This window comes from Silene latifolia, chromosome 8 (genome assembly GCF_048544455.1).
Source record: "Silene latifolia isolate original U9 population chromosome 8, ASM4854445v1, whole genome shotgun sequence".
Classification (NCBI taxonomy): Eukaryota; Viridiplantae; Streptophyta; class Magnoliopsida; order Caryophyllales; family Caryophyllaceae; genus Silene; species Silene latifolia.
The window spans coordinates 113,498,845-113,519,039 of NC_133533.1; the positions used below are offsets into that span (position 1 = coordinate 113,498,845).

General features: G+C 35.3%; 1 long non-coding RNA gene across 1 annotated transcript; it reads right to left on the reverse strand.

The window, feature by feature from the left end:
- Positions 1 to 12,781: 12,781 nt before the first annotated feature.
- LOC141597444 (uncharacterized) lies at positions 12,782 to 16,091 on the reverse strand. The gene is made up of 2 exons (XR_012522783.1): positions 15,798 to 16,091; positions 12,782 to 15,281 (listed from the first exon to the last, which is right to left on the reverse strand). It is a non-coding gene; the product is annotated as an uncharacterized LOC141597444 (long non-coding RNA).
- Between the last annotated feature and the right edge of the window lie 4,104 nt (positions 16,092 to 20,195).

Here is a 20,195-nt window from a genome sequence, read left to right on the forward strand (position 1 = left end):
TTATATTCCTTTCATTTCTCAAATTTACTATGTAAAACATTGAAAAAAAAACAAGTGAGAGACAAAAAAAAAATTCACACCACCAGTCCATCACCACCGTTGACTACCTCCCATCTCCCCTTCACAATCGCACGACCGTCCCTTGTCCTTCCCACCGCCGGCTAGCGGCAGCGACTGACGACGACCACACACGACACACATACAACGACTACATTTCCCCCAAATTAAACCCACACATTGCGCCTTCCACTCTACCAGTCCCACCACCTGAAACCTCGCCCTCACGCCACCGACACCCTCCACCTACACCGTCGTCTGACCACGCCGCCTTACTAGGGCCACCACCACCAAAGGTAAACAATAATTTCATTTTTAATCAACATAAACCCTAAAACAAATAAAGTACAACAAAATGAAAGAAAAATAATTAATTTGATTCATAATTGTGAAATTAACGCATTAAAAACTCGTTGTACCTATAAATTATCATTCATAATCGAAGAACTTTGTTTAAATTGAGTGATTAAAGGGTTAGCAAGAGCATCCGCAAAGGTAAAGCTCCCCATATTTTCTCTTTCCTTTTCTTATTCGTCCACCTCATTTTCCATTTACCCTCCCCATTTCATAACTACATCTATGCAATAATGAGGTTTCTCAATTCACACACAAAAATTTGGGAACCTCCCCAAAAGTGACACAAATTGTCTTACTTTTCTTTTGGGAACCTTCCCTAAAAACAGTGGAGCCCCACATGTTGGGGAGGTTGGTGCAACAATGAGGAGCCACATATGAGAAAAGAGAGTGTATATGGGAAGCTCGATTTCCACCTTTGCGGATGCTCTAAGGGAGAGGATTGATGAGGGAGATAAGTGAGTTAGTTTTTAGGTAAGGGTATCAAATGGAAAAAAATGGTAAAAAATACTGCATTGAGCCATTAAGTAAAAATTATACCACGAAAATAATTTACGTATGTAAATTATTAAAAGCTTATTTTATGATCATTTTGTATTCCTATTTTTCAAGCGATGATATATTTCATAACTGTCTACAATGGGCTTTTCATTCATCGTCAATTTTTTTGCATGGGCCTGACTTGCGGATCTTTCTTTCTTTGTGTTGGATTGCCGCGTTGGGCTATGCTTGAAACGTTAATCACAAATTGTTTTAGGGGGTAGTTTTATTTCAAAAACAACAAACCTACGATACAAATATAACAAGGGTTTTTCTAATCTATGCCTACTAGGTATATGGTAAGAAATCAAAAAAGAAAAGAATTAAATGCTATTTTTATGGGAAATTGGAATATCTCATTACTTTTACTTTCATTTACAAGAAACACATTTAATTCTTTCCTTTTTTTGATTTCTTATCCTATGTCTAGTGGGCATAGGTTAGAAAAACCGAATGAAATAATAATGAACTAAAGATTTTGTCCAACTTATTTCCCTATTGTGATTTTGACTGTTTATGTTTCCTTATTGTGATTTTGACTGTTTATGTTAAAGGGTTTTTCTAACCTACCCTTAAGGTACATCCCCTTAAACTAAAAGAATAAGAAAACTGAAAATTTTTCCGCCTAAATGCTTTTAACTAGAAATTGGGCCTAACTTGTATTGGACCTAATATATGGTCTTTATGTGTCAAAGTATCTTATCAAACACCGCAGCTTTTATAGTTGGGCCAAATTTATTTTATTCATTATTATCTCATTAGTCAAATATATGTATTTTAAATGTCGTAAATTTTCTATTTAAAACATATGCAGATTTTACTCATATTATTAAAATCAGTGTGTGCTTTTCACCTTTTTGTTAATTTTTTACTCCGTTTAAATTGTTAATCTGTATATTGTAACAAAAATTACAAAAATTGTTATATGCTTCAAATGCGTAAAAATAAGCATAAGTTTTTGTAATTAAACTAACAATCTTCTTTTTTTTTTAATCATAAATTTATTCTGAGTAAAAATGAAAAATTCGTTTTATTTTAATTCTTAGTATTTTCACATTAACAATTGTAGATAATTACAAATAAAATTCAAATTTTATTTATATATTACAAGTATTATTATTAGCTCTAATTGTTAAGTTCTCTATACATGACATTCTAAAATACCGTGTATTCGCACGGGCTCTATACTAGTATTAATAAACCAAATAAGAAAAGATTCGTATGATATTCTCCCTAATTATGGTAAAATTAAGTTTATAACTGCATTTATCATGAGAATATATTGTGAATTTTTCCTTATTTGATTTATTAATGGGTGCCCTATTAGAAAACCCTTATTTCATTTCATACACGACAGAATAGAACCATATGAAAGATTCAATTGTTTACAAGAAGCATGTGAAAACATTATTGGTGTTATGGGCCCAAATCTCTAGCATATACGAATACAAACAGCCTTAATCCTTATTATTGCTTTTCACAAATTTTTATTTTAGACATGTCAAATACATACCAAATCACATATTTAGTTGTCTAACAAATGTTAAATTTTCTTTATTACTTTCATATAACAATATTTAGCCCATTTTAAATTTAAAATGAATACTCCATTTTAAGCAAAATTTGCTGATTTCTTTTTACTAGCAACTTTTTCTTGATAAAATCCTACGTACTTTAGAAGATTTTTTTCCTTCAATCTTTTTTATTTCCTTAAGAGAGGAAATGAAGGGGTTTTTGTAGTACCATGAGGCATGAGCAGACGTCCAGACTGTGAAGTGAGCCCAAAACATACAGTGATTTCCAAAAGGAAACGGACAACCGTCCTTACTAATTACTACAAGTATTATTGGAGTCCGTCCCGTTACAATAATAGTTTGCTTCCTTTTGGAGCTTTAACTCTATGGTCCATGCCCATATATCATTACCGTGTCTTTCTTACAATTCTGGTCACCACCACTACTATGTTTATATTAGTTTCATATTGTGTGCGTTATGGATCAATTGTCGAACCATTGGCTCGGATACGAATTGTTGGAACAATGTCTACTTATCTCACTCATGCAGGAACGAGTCTAGGATTTATAATATCTTGTACTGAAACTATTACTCAACACCTACGAGTATCAATGCATTAGTTGTGTATAGCACAAAAGTCAATTCTGACCCGTTTTTTCAACATGGTACACCATTTGATAAGGTGAACTCGGCCCAGTACTCATGCATGGCTCAATGAATGAAACGGGCTAATTCGGTCCAGCTTGCAATATAATGAGCCCAGTTAGATAGAGTTGGAAGCAAAAAGATGCATGTATGATCAACTCAAAATAATAATTGGAGTTGTTGATGCACACGAGGGGTAGGGGTTGTTATAATAAATAATAAATAATACTCCCTCCCAGTCACTATAATGTTCCCTCTTTCCCAAAACGGATTATTCAAGTAATGTTCCCCTTTCTATTTTTAGAAACTTTTACTCTTATTTTATTCATTTCTCTCTCCTATCACCAAACCCCACACAACTCTTTTACTCCTATTTTATTACTTTCCTTTATGTTTTGGCCCCACAATTCTTTATTTAACTACTAATAATTCATCCCTCTCTCCTACCACCAACCCCACACAACTCTTTTACTAATATTTTAATATTTTTCCTTAAATATCGTGCCCATATCAAAGGGGAACATTATAACGACTGGGAGGGAGTAAATAATATAGGTCTGAAAAGAAAAGAGAGAGACAAGAGTGATGTGTTATATCATAATGAGTAAGATCTGACAACAACTCTGTAGACTGACTGCCACACCATCAAAGTGTGTATGTATGTATGAAGTATGAAGTAGGAAGTAGGAAGTAGGAAGTAGGAACCCCCGTCCCTTTGCTTGCGCTTAATTCAACTACTTTTGTTCTCCACACAGACACACCAACTAACTGTTCAACTTCCTTCCTTCCTTCCTACTCTACTTGTATTATATTCTACAGGATATCCACCAGCCCACAATTCAGACTACTTAGCTTAATTGTATGTGTTTGTGCAGCGTATCACTTGCTCCACACAGGGGACGATCCGTGTATGTATGTATGTGTGTATGAGACGCCGTAAAACTATTTAATTCTATATATTATCGATTTGGATGATGGTGAAGTGAAACTCCATACTCACTACCTTTAAGCCTTGTTCTTTCTGACTTAATTTCAACTCTACTCTATTTAGTTCAGTTCAACTTCAGTAAGTTCTGTTCAGCTCATTTCATCTCTTCACAAAATTAACTCTTACTTCAACTTCATTCAGTTCACTCCAGCTCCATTCAGTTCGATTCAGTTCAGCTCAACTCCATTCCATTCTATTCAGTTCGTTTCAACCGAAAAGAACAAGGCCTTAGTCTGCATAGAGTTAACACTTAACCCGCGATAAACATCATAATCTTTAAACCAAGCACTAGTTAATCACCCATTTTTCCAAGGAAGAAGCTCTCATTTAAGAAACCTCGGATCCACCTCATCACTCATTAATAATACTCCGTATTTTTGTTTAAATGTTGGCCCAAAGGCGCATGAACAAGCTCTTGAATGAAATGGGCGTTTTTGATGCATATCGTCCTATACATAGTCAAGTAGATGGAATAGAACCATTTTTCATGTGCCTTAAACATGATTATTTGTACGTACTCATATTATTAATTAAGTGTATCTTGTACAAATAATCTTTCTTGTGCAATCTAAATAAAAACATTACATTTTTCGTTTTATTATAGGGAGGAGAATAAGGAGTAGCTTAGACTGGACCGAAACCAAGTAAATAAGAAGAAGCAAGGCAGCCGTTAATTAGTAAAGATGTCCGCATATTTGTGCTCAATAAACTTGCTTGTGTAACACGCCCAGGTCCGTCATGGCAAACTCTGATATATATTTGAGAAAGTTGGAAGTGAAGATAAAGACGTAAAAATAAGGAGCGCAGAGTAAAGATGATGGATGGTCCCAAATCCTAGACAAATTATTATATACTCCGTATACGCTACACTTTTGTGATGGATCTCTTGGTTGTTGATTGCAGCGCGTCTTGGCGGTGGCGCCAACTAGTTGCACCCACTACGTACTGGATCACTTCTCACAGGCCCATGTCTTTGACAGCTACGTTACCTACTTGCAACAAACAAAATATGTATGTATGTATGTATGTATGTATGTATGGCGATGCACGACTGGCAATCATTAGTCATTCTCAAAAATACTCTGATTTATTTACTGATCTCATAAACTATTGTCTTTAGAAAAACTCATTGCAAACGGATGCATAAGAAATGAAGGAGTGAGTATTAGTTGAATGGTAAGAAAGACATGAATGAAGTTAGGGGATGGACCATTAACATCCCATACGTACCTACCTTATGTATGTATGTGCTTATCATTCTCTAAAATATTAAAAATGACGGTCATCTCCACCACATGATTGCATGTGGAGTAGATATATATATATGCTAAATTATTACTCTTAATAATTTTTTAGAATTATGTCTTGTCTAATCAATTTCACCTTTTTTTTCATGTTTAGGTTATGGTTTTTTAATACACCGTAATTCATAATAGATAGATGAAGCTATTATGTAAGTTTATATAATCGTTTATATAACATTGTCCATATGGTAGGGGGAGGTGCAAAATACGTGAGTAAAAAATGTTCTTTTTTTTTGTGTGTGTGAAATGCTCCTAACTCTTATACTCATCTAGAGCTGGCCATCAGTACGGGCTGACTTGGCCTGGCCCGTTATAGACTGTTATTTTATGCAACTTGGCCCGGCCAGCGGCCTGCCCTACCGTTGGCCCGGGTCCTAAAATTCAAACCCGCCCTGCCCTTGGCCCGCCATTTTAGTTAAAATAAAAAAAAATAAAAAAAAATTGGTAAAGCCCGCTAGCGCGGCCTGCTCTTGACCCGCCTCGGGCCCTAACTCGGGTCAAGCATATTCAGCCCGGCCTGTTCAAGCCCACCCCTCCCCTGTTTGGCCCAGGTCTGACCAAGAGAGCTCGGTCCGAGTACAAGTCTATGCTCATCTAGTGAACCCTACAAGTTATAACCCAATTCGAGGATTTTGAAAAAAAAAAAATAGAGAATGCTAGAAAACTTCCCCCCTACCCTTAAAATCAACCCCACCCCACCTCCTCTACAAAAGCTGCTTCACATACTACATATTGCTAGTGTGGTCCTTTACTTGTTTATTTTCCTTCGCCTTGCCATCTTTTCCATTTCTTCTCTCTTTCCCTATTTTCTTACTCCATTTTCTCTTCTTTTTTCTTCACAATTCTCTCAAATTAAAAGACCGTACTATGTGCATTGAGGTGTGCGAATAATTGAGCAGGTGCGAATAGAGAACGAGCCCTGCCATGCTTTTCCACAGCTTTCTTGAACTTTCCTTTCATTTGTGCCAATTGATTCATGTAAACATCTAATGGGAAATGAATTCGACAAGGAAAGTTCAAGAAAGCCGTGGGAAAACATGGTTATTTCCAGGGCTTGACTCATTATTATCAGCATTATCATCATATAGATGGTCAGGTGAGTCCATGGATATATAATTTGTTGTCCTTAATATTTTTTAATTTTATTGTTTAATATTTATGAATTGTTTTGTGAGGTGGGTTTTGGGTTTTGGTGTCTAAATAGAGAAATTTGTTTAGTTATTTAAGATGCAATATATATTCAATTCAAGTGATAAGACTGGGATGCTGTAGTCTTTTCATTCTGATTCTGAAAAGAAGTATATAGATTCTTACTTTTGCAGCAGAGTGATATGATGGTATATAACAACACAAAGTATTCACGGAAATTCAAGAAGATTTACCCACAAATTATTCTGTAATTAAATCACTCTTACACAAATACTAATACTTAATGCAGCTAGCACACCATTTTTGCCCTCCTACTTTTACAACTACTCACATTCACTGTCTGTACCTGTTAAAATGTCCTCACTTGCTTTATCTTAATTTTTGTAAGAAAATGCTGAAATCTCATTTATAAATCACTAATTCTTACGAGTTAAAGGAAAAGGGATTGTGACGTATGAGACATAACCATCTTGTGACCGTCACAAATTAATTAAACAAGAGTTGGTGTTTTTATAAATATAGCTTTATGCTTGAGGAGATTGCAGAAAAAAAGATTCGTTTCAGCCCTTTTCCTTGAATCAACAAAATCATACGGAGTACGTATTAGTGTACTGGTATAACATTGCCACAGCAAATAAATGTATGGCCTTAAGATTTGCAGTGTCTATACTACTGTATGTATTAATTAATTAAATTACTCTGAATATACTTATTGGCTATATGATTGATTTATTTCATTAATTATATTACTCGTACAAGAGTAGGAGCCTGGTTTTTTCACGTACGCTATAAATGTCTTACCATTATAATTACTGCATGGGGCATTATAATAATTGATTCATGCGTATATTGTCAACATATAGTAACTGAGTTTTATATGAGATATTCTCATATAAAGGTTTGATTGTCATAACATGATGGTTCAAAATGAATTCACAGCAGATTCGATTACTTTTTAAGATCCAAATTACTTACTGTTAGGGTATAAAATCGATCTTCGAACTCCAATATCCATCAGGTTAAGCTTTTGGCTGAGATGATTTCTTGACACTTAATACTCGTATATGTCAATTTATTACTCGTATCTTTTACAAACGTGGGGGAACATGTAATGCTCTTAAGTCTTAACTACATGTTGTATATAAAATTATATGTAAGATTGTGTACTATACTAATGTTATGTATGGTATAATAACACTATACTAATGCAATAATGTTATACTAACCAAGTGATGTTAGTCCAGTGATAGCTGGGTTAAACCTTGAAGCTTGCAGAAATGCAGGAGTTGAGAGGTTTCAGGTTCGACTACCAACTGGGGCGATGATCACTCGGGCACTGCAGCCCCCGAAAGGGGTGACTTACATTGTCCATGTGGTGGTGCGGGAATGCATGGGTCCGGGGGAGACTCAACCCCCTCGTCATCAAATTAAAAAAAAAAAAAAACATGTTATACTAATGTGAGGGAACACTTACGGAGACTTTTAAGGTACCATACTAATGTTATAGTGGCCTACTGAAGTACGGAGTAATTCTCTATATATAATTTGATGTCATTGTGCTTAGTAATTATGATCGCGGTTTAATTTGCACCCGATGGTAGACCTATGCTCGGGCTGGCTAGTGGGGCGGGCTCTTCTGATCAGACCCGGGCAAGGCAAGGAGGGATGGGCGGGTTTGGCCGGGCCGGGCCAGGCTGGGCTTTGACATGCTTGACCCGGGGACAGCCGGGCTGGCGAGCCTACCCTAAAATTACTTCTTTTTCTAAAATAGACCACATGAGGCGGGCCGGGCTGGGAAAATTGAACACGGGGCAGGCCAAGGGGAAGGGGGGGCTGGGGGTGAGGCGGGCCTTTGTCGGGTCAGGCTGGCCCGTGCTGTTGGCCAGCTCTACCCGATGGTATATACGGAGTATTAATTAGAAGGAATTAAGGCGGAATATAAAGAGCAAGAGGGCCTTAGCTTGATTCAGAACCGGAGAATTGAATACGGTTAATTAGTGAAAAATGACAATAATAAAGTAGTAATATAAGGTACTATGAGAAGCCTAAGGAAAGGCAGAGATGGTCCCTTAAAGAAGTGGGGAGAGTTGCATAAATTGATGAAAGAGTTGTAGCATATGAAGCAATAACACATGAGAGTGATGAATAATAATTCCTGATCTACTTAGTTAGCTACGTACTGCTGCTGCCACACCAACTCCTACTGTTTCTCCAGGTAACTCTGATAGGTAATTTGCCAATGACATGCATTACCAATTCATCCTTGCTTATTTTGTTTTACTCACTATCATTCATTGTCCCCCATTCACACTATGTGACCTTCTCTTTCAATTTCCCCCCATTTTTATGTTTACTCTATCTTCATTTTGTCAATACCGATTAATGATAGAATGAAACAAAATGAATTACTATACTAGTTATACTTTTACATATGTTTCTAATTTTTAAAATATATTTTAAAATTTGTCGTTATCCAAATTTCTTGTCGTTATCCAATTTCTTGTGTAAACCGATCTTAAACAAAAAGTTTGTAAAACAGATCTTTTGATAACTACCTTTTCACTTAAATAGGTTATAATATTTGTACAGACAAAACAATTTTACTCAACTTGTATGTAAAACGATCTTACAAAAAATTAGTCGAATATTTTAGCAATGGTACTAGGAATGTTGACCTAGTGGCCTTTACAAATACCCCAAATAAACTCCATGATTAATCATGCTAATAAAAATAGAGGAAGGTGTAGATGGGGTGGTCCACGAGAGGGAGTTGTAAGAAAGGGCAGACAATAGTAAATGGCAGGTTTGTGGACATATCATACGAATTATAATTATGAAAAGTATGATGATGCTAGATCAGATCTAGTACTATTCATTCAACCACGCATATTCAAATGAAGATGCAATATCCGAATGCCAATACCCACAGCTTTAGGCCCAAAGATATGCCATTCAAGTTTTAACTGAATAATATGATTGTTCATCAAGGACATCAACTGATACATGGTCATCCGTTTTAGAACAATACGGAAAGCAAACAAAAACAATACGCCTATAACGGATTGAAACGCAAGCGTACACTTTAAACAGACGACGACCCTCATGTATGTACTTGTTAGATTAAGAAATGCATTCAAACAGACGACGACCCTCATGTGCGACCTTCCATGTACTTGTTAGAGCATGGAGGTTAATGTTTGGTCCTAAGAAAGCTTTATGAAACTTTGAATCAACTTGTGCAGTTGTGCATCGTACGTGTCTAAAGAATCCGTACCAAACGTAAGTATGCAACCATCGAATACATACCTCGCTAAACAACCACATTAAAGAACTAAAAGTTGTGGTGAAGGAACGCAATTAGTCTGGATTAGAGAGATCAGATGGTATGCTTATTTCCAATTCCAAATGCTTTTACCACTACCAAAAGTGTGCCGCTCGGGTTTAAGATGAAACACACAATAATCTCGGAAAAGATTATGTTTCATACCTAAAGTACGTAACTTTAGCTTCAAAACTCGGTTTAGCTAGTGCATCATTATTAAATTGTTTAATCACCCTTTACTTTTTATTTAAGCCGTAATTTTTTTTTTTTTTTTTTTTTAAATCTTAAGCGGTAATTTTCCTTTACTATATGGACCTGGGTCTAATTATTTGTCAATTGTCAAATCAGATTAACAATTTCATTGGCTTGAGCTTTAATTTTCATATTAGAGACTCTAATGTAGAAACGTGGGCCCATAACTTTTTTTTCCAATAATAGCCCTCTAGAGCCTCTTTTGGACTTGTGAAGTTTAGGCCTCGTTTGGTTGTCCACCCAAATCATGGGAATTCTAAAATCCCATGAATTGTGGTTTTGGGAGAACGAGCCCTTAGTGTTTTACTAGTATCTAAATTGAACCAAAATCGACCCTCGCTAACTCCCCTTAACCCTATAACACCTAGGGTATGACCTAACCTAGCCCGCCATGCCCACTCAACCTGTAAGGTTAGGGCAGCCAACCCTGACCCGTGAATGATACATGTGTTCTCCTCTTCAAGAGCATTGTCTATTTAAGGACAGACCCTCACGGATTTATTTATGAACTCCTTCCCAAAAAACCTTATATTATTTTTTTATTATTTTTTTTTGAAGGAAACCCCAAGAGGGAATCATTGGATTAAAATAGAATCACGATCCGCCATACAAACAATATCCAATGGGATCGTATCCGACCAGCTACGACGACCCTCAAGCTATGGGCCGAAATGAGCAAGCTTGTGAGCGACCTTATTGTTTTTCCTACGCGTAAACTTAAAACACACACTATGAAACGAATTACACATAAGGTAGATATCGTCGTAAATAAGATGCAAATAAATCACTTCCTCCCTTACTTCGACCTTCGCTGCAAGTCTTCGACTACCACGGCACATGCAATCACTCTCCATTTCTATGTCCTGCTGCCCGCTCTTTGCCGCCTCATTCAGTCCATGCCATATGCCCACCGCTTCCCTCATAACCACATTCATTTCGCTTCTTTGCTGCGTAACAGCATACCACAACACCTTTCCATGCTCGTCTCTTCCGACACTTCCCCAACCCATATCTACATCGCCTAAGACCGCTGCATCCACATTCACCTCCACCCCCTCTACCTCGATTTGATCCGGCCACTTTCCTCCTCCCTTCCCATCCCCTTTCCTTCACCATATCCTCCATGACCCGCACTTGCCTACATTTCCCACACCAACTCCCTCACTCTTCTCGTAACATAAGCAGCAGCACCACTCCCTCCGTCAAAGACCAGCTTGCTTCTATCTTCCCAAATTGCCCAACAACTCGACATAAACTCCGTACACTCCCTCATCCCCATCCCCTTCATCATCTCCTCTGCCCAATCTCTCGCTTTCCCTGCTCCATCTTTTCCACTCTCAACTCATCCCAAATTTCCCCCACCCCACCACAATCTCGCATCGCATGAAGACATGTCTCCACACAATAGCGACACCGTGGGCAAGTGTCATCCGTCAATTCCATTTGAGCAGAAATATTACTATTCGTAGCAAGAGCATCATTACATAATTGCCAAAAGACCTTATATTATTAAATTTGGTAGACACTTATAAAATTTATCTTCCATATTTACATCACCGATTTGAGACATGAGTTTAAACCGTAATAGTCATAATAAACAATCCAAAATAAATAAAGAAAATGGTAAGTGGGTAATTATGTTTTGTAAATCACATAGATTAGGCCGCTGGTTTATCTTTTTCTGAACAAGATTGATAAAAATGTAAAGTTGACCCTCATAAAGTGAAACATGATTAGGTACAAATTAATTGATCCCAATGCATAAACAAAGTTAAAGTTTATGCTCCGTAATTAACAATTTTTGCTCTTGATTTCTTCGCAAAAAATGGTGTGTATCTCTTAACATCTTCCAACGCAGCAGACAAATATCAGAGTTTAGCAGATCGCGCTTCTTTAATTCTGATAATTAAATAATTGAACGCAAATCAAGCAAGTTACAGGAACACCGAACATGCATGTTTGTACTTTGTACTTTGAATTATTATTATATATATGGACATAAATTTGCTTTTTATGATCAGAATTTAATGAATGATTGTATGATCAAGTGATGAAAAGAGAAGGATCCTTTATATTTCCAGCTAACTGACCAATATCACTGCTTTCATAGAATTGACTCTACAACAAACGTTTAGCCTAGGATACCCATATATACTTCATGTTAGACGGAGTGAAGCTAAGTACAGATCGACCTAGTCAGGGTCCTAGCGAGTTTTCTGGGGAAAAAGATATACACGATAGCTTTGTCTCCAAAGATAGTCAAGCTATACACACGGAGTACTCCGTATTTAAATAGATATGCAATTTAGCTAAAAATAAAACCGTTATGTATAAAATGATGTAAAACATCATTTTAATTGAACGCTAACTTACTTATGGTCGAATTTTACCTTTCCTAGACGAATTTGTCTTATATAGGTTGGACACAAGTTGGTAGTTGGTACGGTGGTACCACTCCTAAATAATAAGATTATTAGCAATGGAGCTATCGATGGTTAGTTGTCATTAGTACGGGTAGCACAGCCAAGTGGGATACAAGGATGATGCAACATGCAAACAACTCTTACGTGAATTCGATAGTTCACGTTGAAACTTATTACAAAATGTAGAGAAGACTATAACTGTGTTTCAGCAAATGACAAAGGTAAAAGAAGGTTGGACCGTTGCATGTGTCGTTTATTATATTATATAAACTTATATGAGCCAAAGAGGAGCCTACACCACATGCATATGTATTGTTTCAAATAAATATGCGACAATTAATTTGTTACAACTTACAACTAGTGTTAAGGAAGAAAACCAACTTGTTTCTCGAGTTTATTTCTTCAATCAATGAAACGTATAGGTCAACACTTGGCCATCACGATTCACGATCCTGAATTCCTGAGAGAGTGATTCTTTTGGGTTGTAATTTGTAAATTACTCGGTTCAAATTCGTCAAGCAAGAGCAAAATAGAGATCTCCTCTTACCTTTTAACACTGCAATAGTGCAATTGACAAATGTGTTTTAATTAACTTAATTTAGGTCATTTTTGGTAAATCGCGGTTTTGATAGAAGTACGTTGTAAGAGCAACTTATAATTAGCAGCGGTCGAAATTTTTGTGTCAGATCTGTTCAATTAATATGCTGCCTAAAGTAACATATATATTGACTAGTGATACTTGCACAAGTCACTCCATGTGCTAAAACTTGCAAAATTGCTCTTTTTCAAACACCCCTTTACTCAAAACGAGTTCATCCAAGTATAATTTATTTCAACTTAGTACATTACGTAAAAGAAATCGACTTTTCTAATAATAATGTTGACAAACTGCGAATCTTTTTTTTTTAAATGTGGTTTTAGATGTTTTTAATTTCTATATATTTTTTTTTGTTTGGAAATTTTCCAATGTTTCTAGTTTATTCTTAGGAATTATTTGGTTACCTCTCTTACTTAAACAATTGAATTGTAATTCATGTGATTTGCAAAATCAGTGAAATCTGTTTGTTCAAAATCCCATGAATTAGAATTTAATAGGAACTCCAATTTCTCCATCATGAAAAAGTTGCTTACCTAATCTCCCCTAAATATCGTAAGTGGGAATTCATTAAAATTTACTTCCTACATTTAAGCAAAACGACATTTTCCAATTCATATAAAATGTATTAAGTGAATTACCATTTTTCTTAAATTACAATTCCTTTCCCAAATCAAAAGATGCTTTGAATTTACATCTTCATGCATGTAATTTGCAATCAATCTCGGAGATTCAATCATTAGTGGAGCTAAGCACTAAGCTTTGTTGAAGGTGATATGACCCGAGTTTACATAAAGAAGTCCAAAGTAAGATAATGCATGCAATAATTATTAGATTATGAAAAACACTTGATTGGTGCTCATTTTTATTTTATTTTAAAGTAGTAGTAAAAGTATAAAAGAGAAAAAAACAAAGAAAAGTGGTACTGGTTGAAATAAGTGGATATAGGGAGGCATATAGGTTATAGATATAGAGGATATAGAGCGTAGGTGTTAATAAGGTTGGGAAGTGCTTGTTAATTTTGTTTTATATAAGAAACTTGAGAAATGTAGTCCGTATAATAAAAGGAGTCACCTAACATGCACATAAGTACATAGTTTCCATGTGAATGGTTTTAAAGGCAACTCCTTAAAATTTGCACTTTCTTGTGCGTGCGGCCTTCCAACTTCCCAACATAAACATCCGATTATATATCATCCAATTCACCTTGCATTTGCCCCTACAACCTCTCGTGTCCGTCATCAACATTCATTCATTAGTAAAGCAGCTATCTGTAGTAGTACGTGTAGTTTCAGTATTTCTTTTTTTGTCTAATAAAATAGATTTACAGTGTGTGTGTATCAGTGTATGTAGTTCTACTAATTGTAGACCAGCAGAGTTATACCTGGTATAACTAAGGAGGAGTTAATGTCCTCCGTAACATATATTTACAGTCTATGCCACTTAATTATTCCACTCCTTGTTGGTATTAATATGGAACATATGTCTGTAACTAGCTAAGGACCCTCTCCATTATTAAGTAGAATCAACTAAATTATGTGTGGATTAATAACACACAACCAAATCAAGTATACACCATACAACATTACCACCCTCCCTCTCGCTAATACAAAACAGAATATCACTGACGACTATGGAAAGATTGGTCCTTGAATATCAGTAGAAAAAAGGAAATTTCATTTTATTTTTTTTAATGAAATACCAAATAAACAATTTCTCAGTATAATTTATAGAATTCATTAAAAGTAGAAGGGCAAGAATTGAATGGCTGATTAGATGCGGAAAGAATTTAAAAAGAGCACCAAGTAAGCAGCATCATTGTATTTATATTTTACATATAAAAATAATGAGAAAAAGAAGAATATGATAAAGAAACAAGGGAGAAGAAGAAGACAAAGAGAAAAACAAGAAAACCAGCACTAAAGGAGGCTGCCTAAAGGGACCAGAATGATACAACCCATCAATCACTTACCAGTTAATAATACTATCAAAGACAAAATCCGAGAAATCATACATACATATATATATAACAGCAATGAATCAACACTTCTTTCACAAATTATATCCCCTCATTTATTTTCATCCAATCATATCTTAATTGCAATGGACCGTCTTATGATGTGAGGCCGTCTTTATTCTACAAATTTAAGAAAATATTACTACATGGTCATGGATGATACTGATTATATCAATAATAACTGATAATAACCCTGAATATGCTATAACTGGAGTATAAAAATGAATAATTCATCATGAACTCTTATGTATATATATGACATCAGTCATTCTTATGCAGTTACGCTGATGCCATTAAACAACATTTGTCATGCACATCATAGATCATTGCAGGAATTTGATAAAACACTACCTTTTTATGTAAAGCCATATTACTCATTTACAAATTATGAAAAAAACCACAACTTTTAATGTGAAAACAACAAAATATAAAGTGGGACGCATGAAAATTACCCTAAATATTTTCACTACCCTAAAAAATGTACAACATAAAAATAAAAATAAACAGAATTTAGAGTATGATGGTTATAAACTTGTTAATTAATCAAATAAAACAAACGCAAAAATAATTGACAAGATAAAAGAGAGACCCAGATGATGATAATAAAAAAAGGATAGATCTTGGATATATGATTACCACAAATTTGATGAAGAGGGTAAGTAGGTAGTTTGATCTTATCTGTTTCTTCCCACAGCTTTATTGAACCACAAGATATCATTTAAATCTGCCCTTTCTTTAATTTATCAAATCATCCATGGATGGATCTGGTGATAAAAATAAAGACGATGCAGTTCAAGAAAGCTGTGGAAAAATACAAATAACACCATTTATTTCTTCATTAATTAATATATCAAAACCCTAGATGTAGAGTATAATAGAGGAAGAAGGGGAAAATAAAGAAAGTAAGAAACAAGGGTTAAAGAAGGCAAAGAGAGAGCGTAGGTTTTGGGAGAGTGGAGAAGTGGGTATAAATAGCAGAAATAAGGTCCTTTTACCACCAATCCCGAGAAGAATAATTTGTATATCAATGGGTCCCTTTTTTTTTTACCAAACTCAAATAGCCCGAATTCTCAGTCCCATTTTGTTTGTGTTTTATTTTGTGCAATTTTGTGTTTTATTTTGTGCATCATTAATTCATTATCCCTCCTAGTTATACGTTATTGATTTTGTAGAAATGACTTCAATTTTTGTGTATTCGAGTAGGTCTTCTGAAAGACGGTATTTTAATAAGTTTTTTAAGAAATTATTTTACAATTTTAATAAAAAGTGGTACTAAAGGTAATAAAATAGGTACAAACCAGTATTATAGATAAAATGAGTACATTTATTATGAAAGTAGGTACGAAATTATTATGTCACGATTAACAACAAAAGGGTCACGAAATATAAATAAAAGGATACGGAAAACTGGTTTCTTAATAACTTATTGAAAAACCGTCTCTCCCAAATTTTAGTGTATTCATATTTGCTAAATCTCGCACACAATATTGTTAAATCCCGCATAATTTACCTCATTATAACAATCCTACTCTTCATCTAAAAAAATAAAAATAAAAAGTTTTTTAGCTTCTCTCCCCTCTCAAAACCTAACAAATTCAACAATTATGAAACTTAGTTCACACAAATTACAAGTAATTTTGTCGTTTTATCAACAAATTTATTAACACACATGTTTTAATTGATTGAATGAATGTTTTTTTTTTTTAAAAAAAAAAATCGCAATTAGGTTTTGGATTTTGGATAGTTGAAGGAGTGATATTTGGTGGTCGTCGAATAGGTGGGGGTAAGGTCGTCGAAAAAGGGTCGACATTACGAGGAGGGCGCAGTGAAAAGGCGCTAGTGGTGCTTGCGGTGGCTAATTCAGAGAACATTGCGGTGGCTTGAGTGGACTACTAGTGGTGGTTGCGAAGGGGAATGCAAGTTTGGCTGGTGTAGGTGGTACGATAGTCGGCGTTGGGGGGGAGGGGTGGTTGGTGCCGGGAGGAGGCAAGGGAGAGTGGGGGCGGCTAGTGGAGTAGCACATCTGAGTATGTTTTTAAAAATTTTAAAATTTTTTTTTGGTGGGGGCGGAGGGGGTTCTTTACTTTTACTTTTATTATTATTATTATTATTATTATTATTATTATTATTATTCTCCTCTCTATTTGGATGTGAAAAGTGAGTGGGGTAATTAAAGACGGAAAAATGTGTTGGATTAAATAAATTTGTGTGCACGATTTAGCATGTCTCTTTTTATTATGTAAAGGATGGTGCATCATAACATAAAGACAATGGTACACAAGATAAAATATAAAAGTGGGATGGAGGATCTTAACTCATTAATTAACTTCTCTCCACTTTCATCTCTCTTTTTTTGTGTGTTTGCCCCCTTGTATGTGTTTCCCTTATTTCTAGACGTGACAAGCGAGTTAAGCGGGTCGGATTTTGAACGAGTCACTATGGTGCAGATCATTTTTGAGGTTGTAAGGATTCAGACCATTCAGGTAAGGTAATTAGGCCGAGCCAGGTCATTTCAGATTCAATCATTTTCGAATCTATAATTAATTTAATTATTGTCAAGTTCTTTGGGTGTAATGTACAGTTTGAAACAATAAACATCATGATCGATTCGGATTAAAGGTCATACTCGAATCCTCAGTTCGAGTGACTGGTCTGGTCGAGAACGTGTCAGGTTATTCAGGTCGGGTCACTCGATTCGAGCCAATACATAGTTCATCCTACACTTTTATTTGTATTTGTATTTTACGACCTCACAGTCCAATGGATAGCCGTTTAGATCGAACGGTGAACTGGCAACGTAAGGAAGGTACTCCGTATAATTTTGGCAAATATCATGCGACACATCAGAAAAGAAAAAGGCCCACCTTAGACAGAGCAAGCAAGATTCGTCCTCACTAAGGCACTAGCTAGTAACCATGCATTACGGCCTATTACCCTACGGGCTACACAATAACACAAAGTCACAAACTACGTAATTGAAATAATACTCCATTCGTCCGTTTCGGTTATTTGATTAGAAGAGATAGTCAATTACTGTATGATAAGTGAACCAAATTGAGTGTACAAGATCAAATTGCCTATTAAAAACATTCTTAAAACGGAAAATTCACGTGGCACCCCTAGATTTTGTCACATTTCACATGGTACCCAATATTTTAAGTTTGTGCAAACCATACTTTTCATGTTTCATTTTCCTACATGACATGCTTTTTTGTTGCTATGAAAAAATTGAACTGAGTATAACACCTATTGAAATGACTGGGACGGAGGGAGTAATATTTGGAGTTAAGAAACCTAAATTGGAGAAGGAGTAGGAAAAACACAAATTCTCATTATAGACGGACACTATCCGTCTATACGTATAGACGGATACCATTTCCCCCTCACAAAATACCCATTTGTCATAAAGTGGGAAGCACATGGGAGGTGCTCCACCTTGTCCCCCCTACCCATTTTATTAGAGGTCTTTACCTGTCTGTTCGCCCCACCCATCTATACCAAGACCTACTGTAGGAAAAATGAGATTAAGCATAAAAAAAAGGGGGTTTGGAAATCACATGGAAGCATGTGAAAGAGAGGCAGAGGGTAGGGAAGGTGTGAACAATGACATGCACCCCGTTTTTTGCGGGACGGAGGTTTCCTTGTCGATACATACGCACGGACCCGATTTCTTTCTTTCTTTCTTCTCTTTTTTTCTATTTTGTTTGCTCCTCCTATTTACGGAGTACTATGTACTACCATTAATAACTACTACATGCCAAAACTTCGACTATGGATTTTTTAAACATTGTTTATACCACTATATGGTCTCTGTTCAAGGGTTGTTTTTAATTAAACCTTAGACGATAAGAGTTAAGTTTTATGTTAAAATAACGGGGTTGTGTGGAAGGGTTGATATCGCTTGACGCTTGTTGGACCTTTGTTAGTGTTTCGGTGTTCACGATCTATAAAAGTAAAATATTATCCATATTAGGTCAAGCTCTCAAAGTTTTACTCTTTTTTCTAATTGATGGAACCAGAGTTTTTTGTCTACCCCTTAACAACGAGAATTTATGAAAACCTAAATTTTATAATAATTTTCCCTAAATAATGGTAAATTTTAACTTAATTATTTGCCTAATGTCGTTGGTTGTGACTCGTGGTTGCAGACGATGGAGACCGATGTCTGACAGACCTATTCAAGATGAATTTTTCTAGATTTACTAGCAGAACGATGGAACAATGACAATAGCACAGTGAAGAAGATATTCTATAAGTTCTAGGCAAATGCTATAAATTCAATTCAGAAAAGTTCAGATTTTATAAGTTCGGCTCAAAAAACTCTAGTTCAATACATATCCATTTTTAAGTTCAAATCCTATAAATTTATTTTAGATTTTATAAGTGAAGTTATAAGAAGTTTAGCTCTTGTAAGTTTAGGAAAATTAAGATCATAATCAATTTGGTTCAGAATTTTTTTTAAAAAAGTTAAGTTAAAAAAAAAAAACTAAACCTAAATTTTTTGTCATTTGTACGTACTACTCGGTATAATTAAGCGTGTAATTCCAAATAATAGGTGCATGCTTCATCAATATTGAATCAAATACAGAGTATATTGTATCATATATGTATGCGATAGTTCCGAATTGGTGAAATTCTAAATTATGAAGTGGTTTGATAGGCGTAAAATAGCTGGCAATCACATTTGTAAAATTAAATGGGCCAGACTTTTTTATTTATAAATAGGCGGATGTGATGTGATTAGTCTTTAAATTAAGAAAAAAAAGAGTGTAATTAATTAATTAAAGAGAGCACTACGGAGTACTACATACGTCTGTTTATGAGTTAACAACATTTTCGGCCATGTTTTGCCTCCCAAAGTTGGAACCATTTACAACTGGCGCATCTTTCTTTTTCATACCCAATCATGCACATTGCACCCCTAATAATATATTACTATTACGAATATCATTATTCATTTATTCATATGTTTTATTTCATTTTTATGTTTATTGATGGTGGAACTATGGAAGAAGGTTAATTAGCTCTGTACAA